The sequence below is a fragment of the Ixodes scapularis genome, unplaced genomic scaffold (genome assembly GCF_016920785.2).
Source record: "Ixodes scapularis isolate PalLabHiFi unplaced genomic scaffold, ASM1692078v2 PGA_scaffold1__304_contigs__length_218370807, whole genome shotgun sequence".
Lineage (NCBI taxonomy): Eukaryota > Metazoa > Arthropoda > Arachnida > Ixodida > Ixodidae > Ixodes > Ixodes scapularis.
This window is the reverse complement of record NW_024609846.1, coordinates 40511383-40534016: the sequence shown is the minus strand read 5'-3', so window position 1 is coordinate 40534016 and position 22634 is coordinate 40511383. Positions and strand designations below refer to the sequence as shown.

Sequence of the window (22634 nt, the reverse complement as noted above, 5' to 3'; positions counted from 1 at the left end):
TTTGCACTCCCAGGAGACTAGGGAGAAGGAAGTGACGTCAACAACGCAGAAAATGCAGATTGGATGTTGATTTTGTTTGCTTCTGTCAACATCCAATCTGCGTTGGCTCTAGTCGTTAACGTCACTTCCTTCTTCCAGGTCTCCTGGGAGTGCAAATAGCGCAACATAGCACCCCAGGGCTCAACGGGTAACAGGGGTCTGTGGGAGGTTTTGCAACTGTGTGCTTGTTGTTTTCTTTTATAGGAGCCGTAATTTTTATTTTTGCCCTAATTATTTTTTGCTCAGGTGGGACAATACCTCCTGGAGTATTCTACTCGGCCAGAAGATCACTACGCCCAAGAAGGCCGCGTCTCGAAGATCCTGATATAATGTTTGCCGCGCTGGGAAATGGCGACATATCCGACGCTGATGATGAAGAAGACGAGACAGATGAAGCCAGCGAAGTTGTCGATGTGGCGGATGACGACTTGGCCAACCCGCAGGAACTGTCCGACTCTTCTGATGAGGATGACCGGCATGAAACGAGAGCCCAAGACCCCGAGCCCTGGTGCAGGAAAGTTTGTGAAAAACCATGTACTCAATTTCAGCCAGTTTCTGACGAGAACGATGGCTACCTTGGACCTCCTCTCATGCCATACGAGTACTTTTCGGTGTATGTGTCCAAAAGCGTGTTCACTGAGTAGCCGATAAGACAAACATGTACTCAATTCGCCATGATGGAAAATCAGTGCTGACAGATGAAGAAATCAGAAGGCTCATTCCACTTCACTTGGCAATGGGTGTGATACGCTATCCTCGGTTGCGCTTGTATTGGAAGCCTTCATTCAAGACCGAACTTTTGTCTTCTGTGAGCATGTCAAGAAAACGCTTTGAGAAGCTCAGAAATTGCCTTCATATTGTCGATGTGAATGGCGACCACAACGCCAATGACCGTCTCTGGAAAGTGAGGCCCCTTCTGAATTCGTTCCAAGAAAGGTGCCGTCAGCTTCCCTTGGAGGAACACCTTTACGTGGATGAACAAATAATTCCATTCAAAGGAAAGCTTGATGTCAAGCAGTACGTCAAAGGCAAACCAAACCCTTGGGGCGTGAAGGTATTCATGTTGTGTGGCGCGTCGGGAGTCGTTTATGATTTCATCGTTTATCAGGGCTCTACAACAGAACTGAGTTCTAAAAACAAACAAACGTTTGGCGTGACAGGTGCGTTTGTTTTGCACTTAGCAGCAATGATACCTGATGGCATCGGGTACAAGTTGTTTTTTCGATAACTACTTTACCTCCCTGCCGGTGCTCCGTGTTCTTCTGGAGAAAAGAATTTATGCTGCTGGTACTATTAAAAAAAATCAGAACTGAAAAGTGCCCTTTGAAGACAGAAAAGCAGCTGAAAAAGGAAGGAAGAGGGTCGTCTGACTACCTAGTGAGCAGTGATGGCAAAATCGTAATCACAAGGTGGATGGACAATCGAGCCGTAAACCTGGCGTCGAATTGTGTTAGCGTTGACGACGAAGATGTTGTGAGCAGGTGGAGCAAAGCAGACGGCGACTACATAAGTGTCAAACGCCCTGCAGTTGTAAAGAAGTACAACGAAAGCTTGGGAGGGGTAGACAAGACAGATTTTTTGGTGTCCCTCTACCGGACCTCGATTCGTTCAAGAAAATGGACGCTCCGTGTAATCGTGCACTTTTTCCATCTGTGTGTGACCAACTCCTGGCTCGAGTACAGGCATCATGCCCACCTCCGAGGCATCAGCACGAAGGAGCAGATGGACTTACTAGAGTTCACCCTGGCTGTAGTTGAGAGCTTGGCAAAAGCTTGTTCCCTGAACTTGCCACGGAAGCGCGGGCGACCATCTACCTCTCCGCTTCAACCGCTCAAGAGGCCCAACGCCACCACACTGAGACCAGTTCACGATGTTACGTACGACCAAATTGGACACTGGCCTTCCGTCGAGAAAGAGCAGCAGCGATGCCAATTGGAAGGATGTACAGGAAAGCCAAAGATAAAATGCCAAAAGTACGACGTTCACCTCCGCTTGTCCAGTGGAAAGAACTGTTTTCTGGCTTTCCACACACGATAGCTTCAACCTTGGCAAGCAACTGTGCAGGAAAGCGCAAGAGTGCAATGTGAACCTTCTTCTTATGCACCGTAAAGAACTGTTTTCTGTCTTCTCATATAAGATGGCAAGCAATTGTGCTCAGACCGAGCAATTTTCGGCAAAATAAAGTTTACCTGTCGACTTTGCGTTTATACATTTTGTTAACCTCCAAGCCCTGACGTCCTATATATAGGACATGACGCAATCTCGAATGACAATGAGTACCAAAGGAATCTTTTTTGTTGCAAAGGCCTTTAAACAATGTATTTAAGAAAGTTCAGGCGAGAAAAAAAATATCTGCACTGTAAAAACAAAATCAGGGCCACATTTGTGGAGGGCGGGAGAGCGTTTTCTGTAATTTAAGATAATGCTTCAGTTAACTAACAACCATGATTTTAAGCCACAATATGGGCAAGTGTCGTTTCTCTGAAGCGTAGCTTATACCCGTGCAACACAGACATGGCAAATGCCATTCAGGGCGAATCGCATTCGGGCGCCGAATGACATTACATTTCAAGCCCGTGCTACACGTGCATTTCGAATGTCATTTTGCGCCATGATGATGATAGCGCCTACTCTCTGAAGAAAATCAATTGTAAAGTTTCTTTGTAAGCTAAATAGGTTTGTTCAAGGTTATGATCTCTAAAAAGTGTCTATAGGTAGTTTTAAACAAATTTTGCAGTCAACTACTTTATGTTGTTTTGCGTTTCCGCTGTAATTCAATTGTTGGTGACGCTCTAGTTGCTCTAGCCGCAATAAGCCAAAGCCAAAAGCTGACCAAAGCGAAAGGAAATGGTGCCTGTACAGTTGCTAGTGTCGATCCTTGCACCGGAGGACGGTAAACGGGTGCGACGGTTAATAAGCGCCCTCATCTATTTACGCGCCAAGCACCGTGCTGAGCAGCAAAGGCTCGAAGCCGAAGCTGAGGACGCTCACTCTAGCGTTTCGCTTGGAACGCCGCAGGTCACCGAGCTTGTCCTCCCAAGTTCCTTAAAGAGCTGTTGTTTCGTGGTCGGACCACAGGGTCATCTCTTTCGCGGCTGCTTGCGGCGCTTGCGGCTCCATCAGAAGAAACTTCGAAGTTCGAACAAAACGTAACAAAACCGAGAAGAAACGCGAAAAAGATGGCGACGCAGGCGAAGTGGCTGTTTCTCTTGGGTTAAAGAGTAGCCGCTTGCAATTATGTGACAAGCCGCGCTTCCAATCTAGTATTAAAGAATGCGTAGATAAAAACAAACACAAATAAATAACTTTTAGTTAGGGTATACTTCGGTTAACGTAATCATATTGGTGTGTTTTTACTTGGGGCTGTAGCCTCTACCCTAGGTTTTTACCTGGGGTAGAGGCTACACATTTGGCCCGTGACCGAATGCGAATGAGTTACGCCTAGAGCCACCGAAGGGGTTCCGCGTAACCCCTTCGGTGGCAAATAACATTTGCAGCGAATGCAATTCGTGCAGGCCGTGTAGCACCAGTCGAATGACATTTGGGGCGAATGCCATTTACAAGGAATGACATTTGTGTGATCAGCGAATCAACTCGCAATCTGTCGCGCGTGGAATGCGCGACGCCCGGAGTGTCGCTCGCTGATTGGGCGTCCACTCAATTGTCATTCGTTGTAAACGGCATTCGAGTTGCCCGTATGGCACGGGTATTATCTAGTGGCACTAGTCAAGGCTATGGGGGCACAAGCGCTTGCGCACCTTGAATACTGTACTGAAATAGTCAGCCCTATCTGTGGCGCTATACCGAGTTTCATACTGTCATACCATAGCCTTCCCTAATCTGACAAAGCCGGGCAGATTGCCACGAGACGCGGCCGCCGAAAGTGAAAAGGTAGAGCGGCAGACAAGAGGCACGTAACGGGCGCCCCGCTGTGGTGAAACGCCGAAACCCACTGGTCGCAAGCGATGGAATATCCGCCCGTGCTTCTCGCGTTGCTCGGGCTACCGCTTCTTTTCTCGTCGGGTTTGAAAACCATGTTTCGGATCCTCGCTGCTGCAAAAGCTGTGCGCTGATTACAGGCTCCCCGAGAAATGCTCTGTGCTACCAGATCCCCGCGCTCCAAATCTGCTACCGAACTATCTATGGCTCCGTCATTAAACTGCCAGGCTTTGTGAGTATAGAGAAGGCTATGGTCATACACACGTCATACATACTGTAATACACAACGTTACTGGTCATACCAAAGCTTCCTCTATACTCACAAAGCCTGGCAGTTCGACGACAGAGCCATAGAGTGCCCGGTCGCAGATTCGGAGCGCGAGGATCTGGTAGCAGAGAGCATTTCTGGTATTCAACGCACAGCTTCTGCACTGGTGAGGACCCGAAACATGGTTTTTAAACCCGACGAGAAAAGAAGCGGTAGCGCGAAAAACGCGAGGAGAACGAGCGGACTTTTTATCGCTCGAGAGAAGTGGGTTTCGGCGTCTTGCCGCAGCGGGGCGCCCGTTACATTCCTCTTCTCTCACCAGTTGTCTGCTTCACTACCTTTTCACTTTCGGCGGCCGCACCTCGTGGTGATCTGCCAGGCTCTGTGAGTATAGACACCGCGGTATAGAGGAGGCTACGGTCATACATACGCTGTCAATACCACTGGAGCGAGCGCGTGGCTTCATCTACAGTTTCGTTGGCGAGAGAACGAGTGCAAATGGTCAATGAGATCACGCCCCATGCTCATGCCAGTAGGTTTGACAGCGTTGTACACTAATGGCGGGTACAGCACCGTTTTTTTTACGTTACGTTACGAAATCTGACGTAGAAGGTCCCAGGACGTCTGTGCTTCTTATTCAGCGTGGCTACCAGTTCAAGGAACTAGTCTGGCACGCGGCATTCGAGACAGGAATATTTCGGTGTCTTGTACGTAATGCAAGAAAACGTAAGAAAACGGCGCTGTGTGAACCAGTCGTAAGTATGAAGCAGAGTATAGGGAGTAATCACTTTTGGCCATAGTTGTGTGCGTGACTGCTGAGCGCGTGCTGATGGCGAGCTTCCACAGTTTGTTTGCACGTGCATTCCTCACCATTAAGACTGCCGCCCTTAGCAACCTATTAATGCGAGCTTGTTCTGAGCATGCGAGCTAAACACCACCCTCAAAAAAGCGTCGCTGCGATCGTCCTTCCGCTAGAGTGCCTTCATACACACGCGCGCTTTTGCTTGAGTGGTGACATCTCAGCCATTTTTCCGCCCAATCGTTTTTTTATGCATTTTGAAGTGCGCGCAATCCGGTGTCACTCAGCTCGAGCACGTAGCTTTGGCTTATGCATAGACGCCATCTTACCGCCCAAGTCACGCACCGAGTGCGCGAGAGCGTCACGCGCTGGCACATTCCGGACAACAATGGATGTCTTCACCCTGAGACAGACAGACATCTAGGCACCCTACCTTCCGCGATGGGCCGAATGCTATGACGTCAGCAAAGGATTTCTCATCGACGGAAATAAGAGGAATGGAAGAACTTCAATTTTGGTGGTAATGGTAGCGTTGGTTTCAGAGCGCAATTATTTAATGGTTCCACCATGCTTATTAGAAACACCATCGAACTTGTTGTTCGTCGGGTAATGACGTCACAAGAGGACACCAAAGGAGGGCGCCACCAAAACATCTCGCCGCTAATAAGAAGCAAATGGCGACGGAGCACCCGCTCTTGGTACGTGTTTTGCGCGCACGGAAGAACGGCTGACGGTACATGTAAGTAGGGTGCCTACATGTCTGTCTGTCTCAGGGTGAAGACATCCATTGTTACCCTGAATGTGCCAGCGCGTAACGCTCTCGCGCACTCGGTGCGTGACTTGGGCGGTAAAATGGAATCTATCTATCAGCCAAAGCTACGCACTCGAGCTGAGCGACACAGGATTGCGCGCACTTCAAAATGCATAAAAAAACGATTGGGAGGAAAAATGGCTGAGATGTCACCACTCAAGCAAAAGCGCGTGTGTGTATGAAGGCACTCTACATGTAAGAAACGCGCAGACTGAATTTTATGAAAAGGCTTGAGTGCTAATGTTCCTCAACGTCATTTTGTTTAGGGTGATGACATCGTTTGAAATGCTTAATGCCGACCGAATTTTCAGGAAAAATACAAAGAAATTGCCGAAAACACAATGTTGCCTTAGCGCAAACAACGCCAGGACCGCGGTTTGGGAGACGCTCCTTCACGAGCCTCGGAAGAAAAGAGAAAAATAAGCGCGATCGGAACAAAAAGGTCAGAGTAGAAAACGCGTGCTGAGCTCCAGGTATGGTTAAAGTTCGGCTATTCTCATCACCGCAGTGGTTGGACACGTGTAACTACCCGAGTGTACGCCGAGGCAATGATTGTTACGAGCCGAAGTTGAGCGCTCACATGGTCCTCGTGTCCAAAGGGGGGATGGGGGAGAGAGGAAGAAGAAGTGCTCGCCATTGAACGCCCAAATTTTCGCTTTCCGATTTTAAGTCACTTACTGGGGCCCAGACTTGGACGTAGTTCAACTACTCTACTCAAACTACTGTAGTTTAACTACTTTTTTCAGTAACTTGGTAACTTTCAATTACAATTTGGTTTGGGTAATTAGTAGTTTAATTTAACTACTTTTTTCAGGTAACTTCTACTCAAATTACTAACTACTTTCGAAATTATATAGTGCTAATTTTGCCCATCACGAAAGTTTGAGCGCAGAAATGAATAAGACGCCGGCAGATGAAGAGGCATTCCCTAACATGGGGCCCCCTTGTTCGGGAAAGCGTCCTTGGGTCAAGGCGGCGACGAGCAGCCAAAACATAACACCGGCACGCACGAATGCAGGAAGAGATGCTTAACAAAGCCTTGGTCGGGTATTGACCTAATCCGGTAATGCACGCAGGCGCCGCGTTTCCAGCTGCAACCGTGAAAGACGGGGACACTCCGAGAGTTGTTGTCTGTCTTTAGAGAGTTCTGACTCAAGTGGTAGGTTCCACGGGAGGCGCCACTGGAACGACCTCGCAGCTGGGCGCCTGTTACCATGGTCGCCTTGTCGTCAGCGCATACGGCTTTGCAAAACCGGACTCCCTCGCGCACAAACCCTGGCACGGATAATCCGTTCATGGAAGCACGTTTGCCACTTCCAGCTGCAATTGTATACGAGCGACGATGCTTGTTCACGTAATCCTTCGTGTCCTTCCGACCATCCACGCCAGGGAGAACTTCTCTTTGTTAAAAACGATTTACTTGTCAGGCGTGTCCTTTTGTTGGACCCGCCGTCAGCGGCGAAGTATACTTCGGTTTAGGGTGCCTACATGTTTCCGCTCCGCTTTAGGGTGGCGCCAACTTCTTGTTACCCTTTCCCAGATCCTCTCCCACCGCCATTTTGACCCACTTCTCATTTCGCTAAACGTACACAACGTTGAGTTTTCGTAGTTTCGACACACCGGCAACACTGTGAGGCCACTTCCGTTTCCGTTCATAAGAGGAGTCAAACGAGTCGGAGGTAGGGGTGTCGCGAACCGGTCGCGGTTTGAGTTCGACCAGGTTCGACTTTTTCGAACTTTTAGTGGAAAGTTCGACGAACCTTGTATTGAGGTTCGACTCGTGTGCGCATGCGCGACAGGCTGACCAGTTGGCTTCGGATTGGATGGTAATGGCTAAGAGATGAATTAAGTGCAGCGCTGATTGGCTATTTCAGTCAATACAGTACTAAAATTTAAGTTATTAACTTCTTCAGTGATTAGAATTAGTTTCTTTTAATTGCAGCTGTTCACAAAATAAAATAACCCCTTGCATAAAAAAAAAAATTCTCCAAACCTAGACATGCTTGTATTAAGGACTGGCCACACTGTCCATAAAGTCGAACCGGTCGACTCTGGTGAAAAGTTCGAAGGTTCTTCGAACCGGTTCGACTCTGTCGAACCCCGGAAGTTCGACCAAAAAATCTGGTTCGACAAAAGTTCGCGACACCCCTAGTCGGAGGCTCAGCGGGATGGCGGTCGTCGTGGCTTTCGCTCTCTTTATTCGGGTGTTTCATACTTTGAAGTTGCGAGCAGGAAGTATGCGTTGCGTTTATCGAAACGTGAGTCCCCTTGACAAAATGGAACGCAACAGACCGGCATCGCACGCCGAAACCTCGCCATCGGAACGAGAGCGGTGGGCGCTCCCTAGCCCTAACGAGGATTAGCGGAGTAGCGCGAGCGCACGACTGGCGAGTGTGACAGAATGGTCGACGAAACAGCGGAGGCTGCCATGGTAACGAGGTAGGCAACACTGGTTTGTCGGCAACAGGTACCACAAACGTTGTCGCCACCCTAAACAGCGGAGCGGCGGAAACATGTAGGCACCGTACTTCGGTTCATCTTCTGTTAGACCAATCATTTCTTTTTTCAGTAGCGTAGCACTAGCACTACAACGGGACGCGCAGTCGTCCGGATGATCTCATCGTCGTGGCGCGAGACTTGAACCCTTGACGGTCTGGTGCACTCGCTCAGCGTACTCTCAGAACGACGTCGGAATAAAGAGGGGCCAGTCATAACAATCCCAACTTGACGAAGAAAAAAGAAAAAAAAGGAGGAAAGTTTGTTATAAAAGACCTTCTACCCGAGGGAAACCTCACATGTTTCGTTATGGACACCTAAGATGCCGACACTCGCTTACTCGACCCTGCACAGCCTGTTTCTCAAATTCAACGCTGCCGTTCCATTCAGTGCCACGGTGGAACGTCTATTTAGCTTGGCTGGGGACGTCTTTAAAAGGAAAAGGGAAAACTCTCCTATCAAGAACTTTGAAAGTCAATTGCTTCTGCGAGCGAATAAACTATTTTGGCAAAAACGCAAGCTATAAATAGACTGCATTTATTTTAGGCTCGCTGGGTTTTTCATTGATCAAAACTGCTGTTCATTTTGCTAGCACAAAAATATAAAAAAGTAATTTCGAAAGTAACTTGAAAGTAACTCGCTACTTTTTAGAGTAGTTAATGGTTTACTCAATTACTATTACTAATGCGCAATTTCTACTCTACTCCAATTACTTTTGGAGTCGACACTCAGTAACTTAACTTAACTACCTTTTTTGAGTAATTTGTACATGTCTGCTGGGGCCCTTGTGGCCCTGGGACCCGCTGCAAAGAAGTCAGCGATTTAGCAAGACGGAAGATGAGCTCCAAGGAGAGCAGCATGACGGTCCTCGTTGACCGGGTAAATGAACAGGCAGTGGAATGCTCCAAGCAGTCCGACGATTATCGTATCATTCTTCCACGTCTACCGACAGGTATGCTAGTTACAAACTCCCTCTTTCTGCATGCGGACATGTCCGGAAGGCCCTACAAGGCAACAGACTTCAAGGAAGTTCTGTTTTCGATGATTGAACGAACTGATCTAATAGAATTGGGCCCATATCAAATGAGCCATGTCTGGATGGCTGTCTTCGCCAACGGAGCCGCAAAATGCAAAATCAAGGCATGCGAAGAGCTTGAGATCAAGCGAAAAAGGTGCCTCGTGATTGATCCAACCAAGGACGATATCAAGATGAAGCTTCTGTGGCTATCACCTCAGCTTCCAGACAGTGAAATCAAGAAGGTGTTGGAATCGTTTTGAACCGTCAAAGGTATAACAAGAGAGAAGTGGAGATTTTCAGATCTCGAAGAAACGCACACCCTGACCCGAATAGTGACCCTCGCCCTCAAAGACCACCTCACGGTTGACAAGGTCCCACACACGCTGAACATCTACGGAGTGAACACCCTGGTGGTCATTCCTGGACGACCTCCGCTCTGCCTGCGCTGCAAAGCGATTGGCCACATCCGCAGGCAGTGCTCGACATCACGCTGCACGCATGGCGATTTGGCCATTCGACCGAGGAATGCATTGTTACCTATGCATCTAAGCTACAAAGTAACGCCTCTCCAGTGACTGATGTGAGCGAGCACATCATGGACGTCGATGAGATGTTCACGAAAGACTTGGAACCAATGGGCGAGTCTCAGGAATCCCACGAAAATACCTCTAGTTCAGGTGAAGGGCCCTCGGGTCAACATGAAGAAGCACCCAAGCCTAGTCGGGAAGAGGTCTTAACGCAAGAAACGCCAACTAGAACCAAGGACGACACCTCAACCAACAAAGCCAAGGAGGCAAGAAAGTTGTCCATCCAATCAACTTCGCCTACTTCAAATGAGGGAAAAGACGAGAGGACGACCAAGAAGGCGAAGGTGGACACAAGTGAAGCCCTTCTGATTGAGGAACCTTGCTGCTCTAAAGATGCCCTCGTCGTTAGTGAAGATGAACGAGGGCGCGCGGACTTACAAGAACAGCGGGGAAAGTCGAAGTTTAAGGACCGGAAGATGACAACCTAACCCGATCAGAAGCCAACGTGTAAATGACCACAGTCAACCTTGGCACCACCCAGACGAGTACTTTCACCATATGTTCTCTTAACGTTCGAGGTATAAATTCGCGCAAAAAACAATATCAGGTGTTTCGGTTTTTAGAACTGCACATCATCGACATAGTAGCACTCCAAGAGACAAAAGTTTCTGAAGGAAATGTTTTGTTCTCGGCAAACACCCTATGGGCAAGCTCATACGACATCTACCACTGCCCAGCAATTGATTATTCTGCTGGATGCTCGCTCTTCTTTCGAAAAGGTTTTGACTTTCGAATGTGCAGTTTAATCGAAGGTGCGGATGCAGGAAGGCTCCTAGTTGCTAATGCCCTTATACAAAGAAACCCCTGCTGCATAGTCGTTGTTTACGCGTACAATGACCAAGCGCAAAGAGAAAACTTATTTAATTAAGTAAGGATACATGCTGATACCAGATTCGATGTTATTATGCTCGGAGATTTTAACTGTGTTTTGCATGTCAAGGACAGAATTCCGAACAAGAAAATTATGAACCCAAGTGTAGAGGTTCCCCGAGCTCTGGTTAGGGATTGCGGCCTTATAGATGTTTGCACAACACAGAACGTTCTTCAATACACACACTTTCAGGGTTCATCACATGCGCGTTTGGACCGAATCTACGTACCTGGTTCGGCTAGTAGAGCACTTAGTAACTACAATGTGATCCCTACATATTTTTCAGATCATTGCCTGGTCATTTTCAGTGTAGGTTCGGATTGAAAAAGAAGAAAGGAAAGACCGCAGTCATGGGAATGTTGGAAAATGATTGAAACATTGTGAAGAGATAATGAATTTCAAATGCAGTAGAAGGTCTCATACATGACCTTGAACAAGTCAAAACCGGGTGGTGCCAAAGTTGGGATCTGTTTAAAATGAGGACACGGGAACAAGCGATTGAGAGGTCATCGATAATTAGGTATTATGAAAAAAAAGAAGAGAAGCGCTTAAATGGAGACCTCTTATACCTATACAATCTTGAATGCCAGCAGCCAGTGATGTATAAAAATGAAATCGAAAACATTAAGAAACAAATCGAAGATTACGACAAGAAACGCTATGAAGAAGAAGCTGTGAGGACTCGCACCCTACAACTAATTGAAGGTGAACAGCCCACGAAGAGAAACATTCATGCTGAACGAGAGTACGTTCAAAAAAAGTCGGTGCCAGTGATAAAACTAAATGGTCAAGAATTGGCAAACGAAAACGATATTCAGAATGCATTCGTCTCTCATTACGCTGCACTTTTTGCAACAAGTAATAAGTCTCCCTATCCAGGCTGCGTGAAATAATAGCAAAATTGCCCAGCTTAGAAAATGAAACGAAGGAAAAATTAAATTCTCCCCTTGATATACAGGAGATTACGCAAAACATCACCGAAATGAAAAGTAATAAAGCTCCCGGTCCTGATGGATTGCCTGCAAGCTTTTATAAAAAATCGAAGGAAAGACTAACACCAATTCTTTGCAACGTTTTCAAAGAATCTTACGCCGAGGATACCTTACCACTGTCGTATTGGAAGGCACATACCATACTTATTTCTAAATTCAAGGACCCAATCAAGCTGCAAAGGGTTGAGCGCTACCGACCTATCAGTCTCCTGAACTGTGACTACAAGATTTTTGCTCGAGTGCTGGCTGGAAGACTTCAAACAGTAATAAGTCGAGTCGTCGGTGATCATCAGACATGTTCCATCAAGGGAAGAAACATACAAACTAATCTCCACACCGTACGACCAATGTTGGAGATATGCCAACGTACACAAGACTCTGCAGCTATATTGCAACTTGACCTCGCAAAAGCGTTCGACAGAGTGGACCACTATTTTCTTTTTGCGCCCTTAAAGCTCCTAAATATTGGCGAAATTATTGAAAAAGGCGTAAAGCTTTGTTACAAGGACATATCGACAAGATTACTTCTAAACGGATCTCTGACAAAATCTATACTAGTTCGAAGGTCGGTACGCCAATTTTATCCACTGTCGCCGCTGCTCTTCAATACCTACCTAGAGCCTCTCTGCAGAAACATCATCAATGACAAAGACATACAAGGGTTTCGCCTTCATGCGTGCGAAGTCAAACTCCTGGCTTACGCGGACGACTTGGTCCTGATTTGCTCCAACAAACCAAGCATCGTAACAGCGATGTCACATGTCGACGACTACTGCCCTGAGTCTGGTGCTTTGGTGAATGAGGATAAAAGTAGTGGTTCGTGGTGCGGGGAGTTGGGTACAACACCCGCCAAGTTCGTCGACATCGAGTGGACAACGAGCAAGCCGCAGCTTTTAGGTGTGCCACTGAATGTCATGGACAATCTGAAACCCATGTGGGATTCTTTAGAAACCAAAGTCAAGTCAGCCGTTCGTATATGGAAGCTAAGATACCTTTCCACGTGTGGCAAAATTGCCGTTTGCAATATATTTCTTTTGTCAAAATTAACATACATTCCTCAGGTCATGCACTGTTCTAGACAGGTTTAACAGGTTTAACAGGATTTTTGCAATGTTTATTTGGAATTCAACGTACGAGCCCATGCAGAGATCAAACCTCTTCCAACGAACGGAGGACGGCGGCCTAGGTCTTGGGCATATCTTTGTTAGGCAGCTTATGGCGAGATGGAAATTTTATCGAACACCACAGCACCCGTTTCTAGAAACGTGTAAAACATATTTCTTATCAAAGTACACAGGAACAGCAGTAAATACAGAGTCATCGAGCAAAACGATCACTTTACGCGGCTTCTACAAAGAGGTAGCTGACACCATTGATTTCCTGAGAGCACGGTTTACCGGTGACTTCTTAGAGACATGTTCCAAGAAGAAGTTACTTAAATGTCTTCTAACATCTTTATTTCCAGATCCACTGTACCGATTGGGTGTATTTGCTGCTCCCCCTAACTGCAAAACTGATGTTTTAAAAAGAGTCAAACGCTTGCCCATTCCACCGAAGTGCAAGTCGTTCTTTTTTCGCTTTCACTCGCGCACAATACCTGTAAAGGAGTGGCGAGAGTCACGGGGTTTTGACGTATTTTGGAGCACAAACTGCAGGCTCTGCAAAGCAACTGAGACATTCACTCATGCATTTGTGCTCTGTGTTCATACAGTCTTCTTCTGGGACGTTTTCAAGAGGACAGTGAAAAAAGACTTTGAAGTCGAAGAAAGTAATTTCCGTTACCTACATTTTGGAGACCAGTTAGATACGGTTCTCGACACATTAGTTGTGATAGGTTTATATAGCCTGTGGAAGACACGGAAAGTTGATACGGACGGAGGGGTTGAACCGTCTTGGGTGAACTTTAAGAATATTGCCACATTTGTTTGTCAGAGCATGCTAGCGTGCTGCGAAGATAATGAAGAATGGAAAAAAGTCATAGAAGGCATCAGTCGTTCACCTGACGTCATATGAGTCTGTGTCACTAGACCAGGATTTTAACACTTTAGGGCACTCTTCGCCAACTCCCTGTAGAGGAAAACTGAAGTGTGCTGTACATCCTTTGTTTCCAACTATTTCCGAGCTTTCTAATATTTCTAGTAACACTCTCCTTGTATAGGTTGACAACCGTTCAATTCTTTGGTGTCTTTGACGCTTTGTACATAATGTAAATTGTACATAGTGTTCTCGTGTATATACCCATGTAAATGAAGACTTTTGAAAAAAAAAAAAGTGTCCTAAGGGGGATATGGGCTAGAGCGCACACCCAGCTCGATGCGCGTGGAGCGAAAGCTCGCGCTGCAGAACCCATGGGGATCCTGGGTTCGAGCCCCACCCCTGCCCGTTTCGATCTGGATGAGCATCGTACCGGTGTGCGGTCGTGTATCACTACTGCGTGGTGCACGTTAAAGACCCCAGGCTAGCGGTTGTACTGCACTGGCTAAATTGCTCATCTACAGCGAGTGACTCGTCGCAACTTTAAATGGCTGACCAACTACACGCTGTATAAGTGTCCCCATAACCCAATTTGCTTTTTGCTCGTGTCCAATCCATGAGCGGCGCTCGATTTGCGTTAGGAGGGTTGTTTCGATCCCACAATTACGTCATCAAGCTTTGCTAAGGTAAGACTGAAAGACATAGTCCCCTTTTATCCTCCCAATTTCACCGCGACAACAAACTTCTGAGTGCGTGGCGTTCTGTGCGAGTATACTTGGGACGGACTAGGACCTGTACGCATCTGCAAAGTCGAGAACTATCCAGCCCGATATCGTTTCATAACCGCTTTAAATGTAATAATATATTTGCGGTTAAATATATATTTAGTACACGCTGAGCTTTACGTGCCTCACGGAGTTCGCCTTTTTGTCCATTCGTTTTTTTTTTTGTTCAGCTCTTTTGATATTACGTAACTTTTCGTATTTAAGTGTTAATGTTCGTGTTAATGGAAGCATATTAAGAGCTCTGTGGATGGTTTTAATGCATATAGAATATTTGGAGCCATTACTTTGTCCGCTATTTATGTTATATGGATAGCGGATGGATGGATATGGATATTCACCTAACAAACAAAAACTTTTCCAAGCCTTTTTTTTCAGCAGCTATTTAGGCGCCACATTGCTATTCCTAAATATTAAGTTGTAATGAAATTGAGTTGGCGTTTATTTATACCCATCTTCGACTGGTAGCGTGAATAGAGCGTTTAAAAGTTTAGGTAAAATGACTGCTTCGTTTGCACCAAAGATTTATTTGACTTTGTTTCTTTTCAAAAATCAGTATGTGTTATAAAACTAGTTTGTGCGTTTTGAGTGCTTAATACAGTGACGCGTTAAAACCTCAGCTGTATTTGCAAAAAAAAAAAAACTTTAGAAATACCCTAAATCGCTCAATCCGTATCATGTCACGTGACACCGTGAGATCAAGTGACACTTTGAAGTCACATTAGATTGTATCATATGCGTGATGTTACCTGAAGCCACGACGTGACGCTATTGCACGACGTCGCCACGTTACCCGGAGTACCACGAATCATGCGACTGTCACGTGTAATCTATAGTACGACAACTGCGTCAGTTATGACCAAAGTGCTGCGCAAGTATTTGCAAGGATACGGGCATACACACAGATATATTAAATATGTAAAGAAAAGGGGGGACTAAGAAATATTGAATAATTAATAACAGGGACTTTTATAATTAAACATGATTCTAAACAAAAACATTTGTATGGCCATTTGGTTTTTCTAAAGTAGTGTTAAACATGCATGTACTATCGGGGAAAAATGAAATGCGAACAGAGGAGCGCGTGGTTCGTGGTACAGGCTGCGCCGCCTGGAAGTAAACCTAGGGGCGAGGGTGCGTGGCCTACTTCGATGTGTTCACGCCCCTCGATCGGCGCTCCCCGAGCTTCGGCAGGGCGCCTCTCAGTGCGCTGAAAGCTGTCACGCTATCTTTGCCTGCTCGGCGAGTGCGGCGAGCTTCTTTGCACCGCACGCGCTGAGCCAGCAAAGATAGCCGTGATAGCTTTCAGCGCACTAGAGGCGGACTGCTGAAGCTGAGGGAGCGCCAATCGAGGTTCATGAACACATCGAAGTAGGCCACGCAACCTCGCCCCTAGGCTCACTTCCAGGCGGCGCAGCCTGTACCGCGAGCCACGCGCTCCTCTGTTCGCATTTCATTTTTCCCCGATAGTACAAGGATCCGTGTTCTGCGAAAAGCGAAAGATTTGTGAGACTGGTGAAACATCCAAATCCGCGGCCTGAAAGGATCGCCGTAATCTCAAAATGTGTTTTTGGCCTTTTTGAAGTAAAAATCTCGAGAACTACAGAAATTCCGCAAATACGGCTTTCAGTTTCAGTCTTTCAAGTGTTGGGGCCGCATAAACACTTTTTATAGGTGTTTGCATTATCAACCCTTTCCTTGCGCGATTTAAAATGAAACTGCCCGAAAACGATCTGAGCAAAAACGAATTTCGAAAACATCTGACACTATGCCCAGGATTACAAAATTCGCAATTGTAATTTGTTTCGTCAGCTATAGGTTGTTTTTGTAAAGCTTCTTTCTGTCACATTCCCATATTTGTTTTTTTTTTTTTTTTTTTGTGCTCGAAAGCTGAGCGGCATTTATTCTATATATTCGCGGCGGGAAACTAAGGTATTGACGCCTTGTGGAGATTTTTTACAACCCAGAGTAAACATACTTCAACTTCCTCTACTGGTGTAAGCACGTGCAATGCCAATCTTTTATACACTATGAGCATTAAAACATGACCGCGTTGCTGGGACGTGCACTACCCATAGTGAGGAAAACAGAAACGCTCCTCGCGAGCGTCTCACCGCAAATATTGAGCACATCTGTTCAGTATGGCGTGATGCTGTAAGACATGCTGAATGCATGGAATTTTTATAACGAAGGACTGAGGGCGATACTGAATTATTAGAAATGTATGAGGAACGGCGCCACGTGCTTTTCAAGTGGTGGTATATAAAACTCTAACAATTGAATTGAATTATCCGAGTAATTAAAACTCCACGGAAAGGTGCAGCCACAAAATATGAATGGGTTCTTTTCGAGGAAGCCTTTTCTTCAAATGTACAAATGCATATTTTCGTATTGTCTTGGGGTTATTCGCTAAAGTAATAAAAATATTTTAAGCTTTTTTTTTTGCTGTATATAGCAAGGTCTACACTGAGCTAAAACTAGTAGAATTCTGAGACACACGCCAATAGGCTCCTCGACCATATGACTTCAGTGAATGATATTTAGACAATCGTTTTCCTAGGAAGATTTTATAAACAAGCCTTTTCAGCTTTCGTACAAGATTAATATGTTGGCGAATATTGTCTTTGGACTTTGCTTCCTATTCATGATTATCTCATCAACGTACAGGTAATGACTGCGTGTTTTACATGACTGATGCCGGAAAAAATGTACTTAATATTTCTAAGTATTTTTATCAAAGTCACTGTATAAGTCGTACTGGATGTTCAACGACATTTTCTTAATGGTGGTATAGGTTCTCACACGGTATTAACCAGTCTGAATACGGCGTATCAAAGCTTTCGACAGAAAAAAAAAAATGTGTTCTAGCAAATTTTGGGCATGATCACCTTAAATTAGCGAGACAATACGATATTTTAATGCGATAGCAATGTTAAAGGGCCCATGAAACGAATTTTGGGTTGGGATGAATGATTTTAAATTGGGACTTTACCAATCGCATATCGTTTAGTTGGCCAAAAGAAAGAGGCTAGAAAGTCACAAGCCAGCTTTTCGGCACGAACATTTGAAATATAGCGGACTATTTTGTACCTTCTTGCCTTCGAAAGCTCTCCGCCTTTTCACTATGATTCATCCGCGGAAGCGCGTCACCGGCGCCAAACTGATGTCGGCAGAGCCCAGCTCACGCATTGGTCACGAGAACTGCGTACTCGGACGTATGCGCTCGTCAACAATCAATCCGTCGACGAATATTTGGATTCGCGTTCGTGGCGAATGAGTGCCCTGACGGAAATTATTGTCACTGGGGAATGACAAGTTCTATGATGTGCATAAAAAGCACGGTGGAAGCTAGGAGTCATCGCACCGGTGCCGAAGGAATGTCACGACCACGTGATTTCGCAATTTGCATTAGAGGTGAGGGTTAAAAGTAAGGAGGAAGAAGTAGGAAAATCGTTTCATGACCCCTTTAAGCTACTACTCAAGATTTTCAGCTATGTATATTCTGGCCTCCTAATGTGCAGTAGGTACGCGTAGTAGACCATTTCAGCTCACTGTGCTTGCACCCCATTGCGCACCCCGTATGCGGAGCGACAGTATGCACCCTTTCACATTCGCGCCCTCTTCGAGAACCTGACGAAGTTGACGTCGTCCTCAACGTCGTCCTTCAGGTCGTCCTATAAGTCGTCGTTGAGATCCCCATGAAGTTCGTCTTAAAGGTTGTCCCAGATGTCGTATTTGACGTCATCCTCGAGGACGTCGTCCTTGACGTTGTCCTTGAGGTCTTCCTTGAGGTCGTCCTAGACTTCGTCCTCAATGTCGTCCTAGGTGTGGTTCTAAATGTCTTTAACGCCTTCCTCTAGGAGGTCGTCCGAGAGTTCTACCTTTAATGACTTGACGTCCTTAGAGGACGACAGGGCACGTTACTTATATGCACATGAGTATATAGCCGGTGTGCAACGTGCGTCACATAGGAGGTGCACAATGCTAAATTCTATCGCACTCATAGATAATCACCCCTTTGGTTTGTACAAATTTCCCTCGACCATCAATTTGCTGCCCTGTAATCTTCTCCATTACAAAAAATTTGATTGGACTAACATAACAAATTGCTTATTTTTGCAGTTTTAGTTGAGCAATTTATTTGACTTTACTAAAAATATTTCATGAGTGATGCGCGTAGTAATGGAAAATAAAATTCTCCATGTCGTGAGATGCAAGCAGTGCGTAAATGTTAAAATGAGTTTTGTTTAGATATTGTAATAAAATAGCGTGCTTCTTGATAATTAATGGTATATCTTCGATACCGAGAAACCGGAAAAGAATGAAATAGTTGGCAAGGTTTTCACTGACCACGAGACTAAGCGGGAGTTTTCCTTTAGAACATTTATTAGTTAACCCGATAAGCATTTTCCAACCCAGATATATATATATATATATATATATATATATATATATATATATATATATATATATATATATATATATATATATATATATATATATATATATATATATATATATATATATATATATATATATATATATATAGGGTGTTTCACGAAAGGTCGACGCATTCGATATTCCGAAAACTACGCGTTGCAGCAAAAAAAGGCTTGTGTCGTTTTGGTCCTAGGCAAGGGGCTTATTTAGGAAAATTATGAAATTTCGGGATAATTGAGTTGTTAATCATTTTGACGTAATTTATTTTTTATATATTGAATTTAAGGGCATGGTTTTAATTAGAATCTTGTTGAGCATCATTGAAAAACACTAAATCAATAAATCGCGGAACGATAGAAGGCACGCGCGCTATTGTACGGCTTTCTGAAAAACCTCACAATTTCGTCGGGTTTTTAAGTTTCGCTTTACAATCGGAGCGCTTCTCAGCACCAACAGCAGCGCATCCCGTGGAGAAATAGTGCAACCAACCTCTGCTGCGCTCTCCTCGCGCAATGCAGCAGGGGCTGGTTGCACTATTTCTCCACGGGGTGTGCTGTCGTCGGTGCCGAGAAGCGCTCCGATTGCAAACCGAAACTTAAAAGACGGTCGAAATTCTGCTGTTTTTCAGAAAGCCGTAAAATGCTGCGCGTCACTTTAATCGTTCTGCAATTTGTTGATTTAGTATTTTTCGATGATGCTGAGCAACTTTCTAATTGAACCCATGCCCTTAAACACAATATTAGAAAAGTTAATTGCGAAAAAATAATTAACAACTTAATTATCCCGGACTTTAATAATTTTCCTGAACAGGTCCCTGGCCGAGGACCAAAAGGACGCAAGTCTTTTTTGTTGCGACGCAAAGTTTTCGCAATATCGATTTTGTCCAGCTTTCGTGAAACACCCTGTGCATGCGCTTAAATATCAACCTGAAAAAAAATAGCTCTTGTTTTATTATACACATTTTGATGTCGTTTCAGTCTAAAATATTAATACGAATGGTGGTAATAAATTCAAAGGTTTTTGCTTTTATATTTAACATAATATTTTAACCAACCTGAGTGCAATGTTATACTCGTGCCACACGTGCAACTCGAATGCCCTGTAGAATAATTCGTTGTTGGGCGAGTTGGTGAACGTTTGGATACATCGTTTTGCGCAAAAAAAGACGGACACAAGAGAGAAACCACAGACACGAGCGCAAGCTTTCCTGATGCAGAAGCCGATGAATCTTGCGCGACACGTTGCAGTGACAATGTGACAGACGAACGTGTTGACATTGAGATGATCAGAAGAAACACAAAAAGAAGGGCCCACTGTAGAAGAAATGTACAAACTATTTTATAGTACATCTCTTCTACAACAAACTATTTTACAGTACATGTCTTCTACAACAAACTATTTTACAGTACATTTCTTCTAGAGCGGGTCCTTCTTTTTGTGTTTCTTCAGATCATCTCAATGTCAACACGTTCGTCTGTCACATCGTCACTGCAACGTGTCGCGCAAGATTCATCGGCTTCTACATTAGGAAAGGTTGCGCTCGTGTCTGTGTTCTCTCTCTTGTGTTCGTCTTTTTTTGCGCAAAACGATGTATCCAAACTCGAATGCCATTTACAACGGACATTTGTGTGATCGGCGAATCAGCTCGCAATCTGTCGCGTGTGGACTGCGCTACTCCCGGAGTGTCACGCGCTGATTGGCCGTCCGCTCAAATGTCATTAGTTGTAAATGGCATTCGAGTTGCCCGTGTGGCACGGTTATTAGCTTTACGAAGGTTTTCGTTCGTTTATATACTGAAGGTTTGGATCACGTGAATACATGCACATATATGATATAATACGTGACACACTTTTATTGGGTATTTATTATTCTGTGGGAACCCTCTTCCTTCCGTGATCCCAAATGCTTTGATGGGGCCTTTTTGTCCTTGGCCCCCGGAAGCATATATTGCTAGGAACCCAGGCGGCTTAGAGTTCGGTGTATGGTATGTGGTTAATCTAAAGGTACATGCGCAACACTGTTAATTCGAACACGACTTTTGCGCTTTTTTTGCGTTATTATTTGAAAGGCAGGCACCGAGCTTTTGCGCTGAGGTTAATGCCCCGAATGAGCACTTTACAGAAGACTAGTAGTCCTGGTGACACCCTTTAATTTCTAAAGAAAGACAAAGAAAACGATGATCGCTTCTTTGCGCTAACAATATAGCGCAGTGTAGAAATGTCCACGTGATCAAAGTTAAATTCCTTGTGATTTTGTAATAGGCGTTAGTCAAAATAATGAATAACCGACAGCAGTGGTAGCGTTCGGAAACCAAAACCTGTCGTGGCTTGCGAGTAATTATGGAACAAAAGAAAACAACTGATACAGACTTGCATTAAGAAAATTATACACGACAAATAATTAGCATATGTGTTTTGTTATATTCTCTTCAGTCGCGCGCATCAATCCGGCTGTGGCATCAGGTATGTAAGTATTGTTTCATTTGTTGTTCGAAATCGATGATAGTAACTAATTAGTAGTTTATTATTTAAATCGCATTCTATTTACAAAACACCTATCAAGTGTATATGCATAACAAGCCTTAACCTTTTATATACATACCACGATGCCCTAACGTGCTCGTCAAAATAACTAAAAAGAAAGCATATACACTCAGCCAAATTTAACTTATTGGAAGATTAAACGCGATCTTGTGATCAATCGGCACTCATCTGGCATGAGTGCCGATTGCTTGTTCTCTTGCTCTTTCTTGTCCGGGCCGTCTTGCTTGTTCCGGATTTTGCTGAGCCAGCTGTGGATTATAACTGTTTGATTCAGCTGAATCCGTTCACATTTATATTGGCTATTATTCAGTGTGTACAGAAATGTATAATAATTGTTCCAAAGCTTTGTGTACCACCCTCGTCATAACTGCACTCTTAGGTGCATTGTTAGAGGCTATGCACTCAAGAATCAGTTACGTTAAGCTTATAGAAAATTGCACTACAGTAAAGCATGGTTTGAACGTAACTAGACGTAACATATACTGAAATGTAATAAAAAAGTTACATACCAAATCATACATATACATCTGGAATGCCCCAGAAAGGGTTAGATTGAATATTGAAAATTAAGTTTTTTTGTTTTTTTTTTCTTATCACGCAACCAAAATTTTTTGTTACACGGCAGACGGCTGAAGAAGTCTCCGTCTATGCCGGGCCGATTTGTAAGGAAAAATTAACCGATATCAATAAGACGGAAATCGAAACCCCAAAGTGTGGTATTTGTATTGTGAATTTAATCAAGCATTTGTAGGTTAAAAATTAAAAAAAACCATGAACGACCAAACACCTTCCGTGGACTAGAGAAACGAGTTTCGTTGAAAGCTAGATTGAACTTCAGTAACTTGAAGTTGATCTTTCTTTTTTTCTAAATACAGCATAATTTAAAATGTTCCTAGTGATGTAAGAATGAATGACTGAATTTATCTTTAGCAAAAAAAAAAAAGAACTGAAAGACCTTTACAAATCTCTGTAATGCGAAACTAGAGCGCAGCTCTTGAGGAGGAGGGGAGGGTACGGGGAGAAGGTATGCCCTCCTCCTCCTCCGTACCCTCCATTCCTCCTCTCCTTCTCCTCA

General features: G+C 44.7%; 1 pseudogene; it reads left to right on the top strand.

The window, feature by feature from the left end:
- Positions 1–781: 781 nt before the first annotated feature.
- Positions 782–2076, top strand: LOC115317417 (annotated as a pseudogene).
- The last annotated feature ends 20558 nt before the right edge of the window (positions 2077–22634 follow it).